Here is a 4,830-nt window from a genome sequence, read left to right as displayed (position 1 = left end):
TGTCTTGAGTCAATAAGTATTCAAACCCTTTGTTATGGCAAGCCTAAATATGTTCAGGAGTAACAAGGTGCTTAGCAAGTCACATAAGTTGCATGGGCTCACTCTGTGTGCAATAATAGTGTTTAACATGATTTTTGAATGACTAACTAATCACTGTACCCGACACATACAATTATCTGTAAGGTCTCTCAGTCGAGCATTCCTAACTTAGTTGCCGGAGAGGAAGGAAACCGCTCAGGGATTTCACCGCGAGGCCAATGGCGACTTTAAAACAGTTAGAGTTTAATGGCTGTGATAGGAGAAGCTGAGGATGGTAGTTACACAATACTAACATAAATGACAGAGTGAAAAGAATGAAGCCTGTACAGAATAAAAATATTCCAAAACATGCATTCTGTTTGCAATAAGGCACTGAAGTAAAACTGAAAAAAATGTGGCAAAGAAATTAACTTTACTCAATACAAAGTGTTGTGTTTGGAGAAAGTACAACACGTCATTGAGTACAGGGCTTAAAGCAAAAGAAAATCCCATGACTGAAACGTATGTCAGGGGGCCAAGTTAATATCCAATTTCATGTAAGAAAGCCATGACCATCATGCTTTTAGGGAAAGAGGATACTTTTATACATGCAAGTTTGGCCAATTCCATTCCCCTTGCTTAGGGATCCACGGTCCTCCCCAGAATAATTTTTATGTAGAATGACTGAGAAGCTCAGTTCTGGTGACTTTTAAAAAGGACATTCTACTCCGAAATTAATGAAAATAAAATTATGCTGACACTATCTAAAATATAATTTCCACCTCCAAAAATGGGCCCAATAATATATTGGTAAAATTACTTTAAAATTATTTCAACATATTAGACCATGCATATACAGTTGAAGTCAGAAGTTTACAAACATCTTAGCCAAAGACATTTAAACTAATTTTTTTCACAATTCCTGACATTTAATCCAAGTAAAAATTCCATGTTTTAGGTCAGCTAGGATCACCACTTTATTTTGAGAATGTGAAATGTCAGAATAATAGTAGAGAGAATGATTTATTTCAGCTTTTATTTCTTTCACCACATTCCCAGTGGGTCAGAAGTTTACATTGTGGTGGATGAATCAGAATTAGTTGGGTAACATAGATAATTAAGATGTCTTATCTGCATAATATGCTTATGTGATATACTTATTAGAATGTATCTCTTTGGAATCTTGTGTTGGCAGTTGCACTTCTTCCCTCAGCTGGGGCTCAGTCACCTGGGGCCCAGAGAGGGGAGAGGTCAGGCTTGTCTTTCACATGTCCCTGGTGCTATGCAGAATATCAGAAAGGGAAGAGGACAGGAGGGAACATTGTCTTCATATGTGAATGTATCTGTTAAACCATGTGAAGGGATGGTGTGATTAATGGGGAACCAATTACTGGTTTCCACAATGTCTGTGCGCCAGTCACTCCCTCCTTTGGCCTTGGGGGATGTGTGTGGTAGTGTCTGGAGTCGACAATTGATTTATGCCATTGGTCGAGTTGGTGTTTTTGTGCTAGGAGTAACAGGAACGAGATAGGAACCTCGTCTTAGGGACCAAGCTGAACGATAATTTATAGTGAATGCTATCTGGCTACGGGATACTCCTTTCTCATTTAAAAAGTCTCACCTTGTGACCCATTCTATGTATCTGTTGTTCGTCATGTAGGTTGAAAGGGGTGTATCTTGGATATGAAAGACCTTTGTACTTTTGTGTGATAAGTTTCTCTCTCCTCATTCAGGGCTTTGTGATGGCCACTCCAATACCTTGACTTTGTTGTACTTAAGCCATTTCGCCACAACTTTGGAAGTATGCTTGGGGTCATTGTCCATTTGGAAGACACATTTGCGACCAAGCTTTAACTTCCTGACTGATGTCTTGAGATGTTGCTTCAATATATCCACATAATTTTTCTTTCTCATGATGCCATCTATTTTGTGAAGTGCACCCGTCCCTTTTGAAGCAAAGCACCCTCACAACATGATGCTGCCACCCCCGTGTTTCACGGTTGGGATGGTGTTCTTCGGCTTGCAGGCCTTACCCCTTTTTCATCCAAACATAACGATGGTCATTATGGCCAAACAGTTCTATTTTTGTAAGTACGATCTTTGTCCCCATGTGCAGTTGCAAACCGTAGTCTGGCTTTTTTATGGTGGTTTTGGAGCAGTGGCTTCTTCCTTGCTGAGCGGCCTTTCAGGTTATGTCGATATAGGACCAGTTTTACTGTGGATATAGATACTTTTGTACCGGTTTCCTCCAGCATCTTAACAAGGTCCTTTGCTGTTGTTCTGGGATTGATTTGCACTTTTCGCACCAAAGTACGTTCATCTCTAGGAGACAGAACACATCTCCTTCCTGAGCGGTATGACAGCTGCGTGGTCCCATGGTGTTTATACTTGCGTACTATTGTTTGTACAGATGAACGTGGTACCTTCAGGCGTTTGGAAATTGCTCCCAAGGATGAACCAGACTTGTGGAGGTCTACAATTTTTTTCCTGAGGTCTTGGCTGATTTCTTTTGATTTTCCCATGATGTCAAGCAAAAAGGCAGTGAATTTGAAGGTATGCCTTGAAATACATCCACAGGTACACCTCCAATTGACTCAAATTATGTCAATTAGCCTATCAGAAGCTTCTAAAGCCATGACATCATTTTCTGGAATGTTCCAAGCTGTTTAAAGGCACAGTCAAATTAGTGTATGTAAACTTCTGACCCACTGGAATTGTGATACAGTGAATTATAAGTGAAATAATCTGTCTGTAAACAATTGTTGGAAAAAGTACTTGTGTCAAGCACAAAGTAGATGTCTTAACCGACTTGCCAAAATATAGTTTGTTAACAAGAAACTTGTGGAGTGGTTGAAAAACGAGTTTTAATGACTCCAACATAAGTGAATGTAAACTTCCGACTTCAACTGTAGCCCAGGGGTGTCAAACTTATTCCATGGAGGACCTTTCCTTTCAGTTAAGACAGACAACCAGGTGAGGGGAGTTCTTTACTAATTAGTGACCTTAATTCATCAATCAAGTATAAGAGAGGAGCGAAAACCTCCAGCCACACTCTTCCCTCCGTGGAATGAGTTTGACATGTGATATAGCCTACGCATGGACTATATTATCAGATGGGCTATTAGCAATAAGCATTATCATCCCTACTGATGAAGCATAGTGGCTATAAAATGTGCATAGGCTGAAGCATGAGGTTTGTCCATCTACATTTACCCCATTGGACACAACATCCTGATTGTTGTTATTATTAATTATATTTTATTATAAATAATTATTATTTGCTCTAAAATGTGATTTATATTAAAGTATGTCATTGCTCTTTAAGACATTGTTACACAGCTGCATCTAAGACAACTTATGCTTGATCTGAAAATGTAGTCGCAATTGTGGGGCCTCCAGAGTTATGCCGAGACCAAATTGAACTTCGTACCTCATCGCCGTGCTCCTCCCAAATGTATCAATGCGGAAAGCTCCTTATAGCTCCACATTGATATGATTGGTTGACGGTAGGTGGGGCGGGAGGTCCTGTATAAACACAAACTCACTTCCTTGACAACAGCTCTGCTACGTGAAGCAGAACACGTAGGAATGCCCCATAAGTGCTAGAAACTCTGGTAGTAAAATATGTGTATTCTGACCTTATATTTAAGCATGAGAATAGCATGCTGTTCACCCCGCCATTCATTCGAAGTGGAGATCTAAGAAATGAAGGTGTGGCAGAGGTGTGTCTACAGATACAGTATTCTGACCTTGACTTAATTCCCTAATAATTCCACCACCTTTACAAGGAAACCATGAATAAATGCTATCCAACCTTCCAGTTCCAAGTGGGAAAAGCATCTACTTTATTTTTATAGAAATAACAGCATTCTCCATGCACTGTAATTTCTGAATGTATAAGAGCTAGGTAAATGAGTAATCCGTTTGGAGAAGGGGATTGTAAATACACATAGCAATTGTTTTAGGTGATTTTTCCTTATGATCCCTGGAGAGTGGAGACGATTGTGAAACCAGCCATATGAAGGCAAACTGAAAATCATATCAACATGACATGTATTGTGGACCCTTTTCCACTGTGAAATAGGCTATATATTGCTGTACCATTACGCAGATTGTTTTTGTGTGCACTCATAATTTAACCCTAACCCCTAGCCTAGCTAACATCAATATATTTAGTGCGTAAAGGCTCTCCAGGCTGTTTTTTTATGATTCATACTTTCCTAACTCTAAAATGTGCCTAGATAATCTACAAAATTGGAGTGTTGTAATCTACTAGTTGGCGCTGAAATGGAGACGAAGGTGCGTAGATGGCATTCTTTCATTGGTCCCTATTTTCTGAACCCCTTCTCTCAATGTATTCTAGTCTGTCGACAAACATCTAATTTAAGGTACACCGTATTTAAAGGAATGATAAGATAAATGTAATGAAAACTCCATGAGCAAATCTGTTGGCCAGCAAGTAGGAGGGTTCAACAGTTGAATTCCATGTATGCGTGCACAAGGGACTCACACCTGCAAAGCCCATTATGCACCTTCAAAGGTGATTCTAACATGTATTGACTCAGGGGTGTGAATACTTATGTAAATTAGATATTTCTGTATTTAATTTCCAATACATTTTCAAAAATCACTAAAAACATGTTTTCACTGTCATTATGGGGTATTGTGTATCGATGAGTGAGAAAAATAAAATGTAAGAAATTTTGAATTCAGGCTATAACAAAACGTGGAATAAGTCAAGGGGTATGGGCATTTGGGAAGTATTCAGACCCCCTTGACCTTTTCAACATTTTGTACGTTAGCCTTATTCTA

This window comes from Salvelinus alpinus, chromosome 20 (genome assembly GCF_045679555.1).
Source record: "Salvelinus alpinus chromosome 20, SLU_Salpinus.1, whole genome shotgun sequence".
In the NCBI taxonomy this organism is placed as follows: domain Eukaryota; kingdom Metazoa; phylum Chordata; class Actinopteri; order Salmoniformes; family Salmonidae; genus Salvelinus; species Salvelinus alpinus.
Note: the sequence above shows the minus strand (reverse complement) of the source record.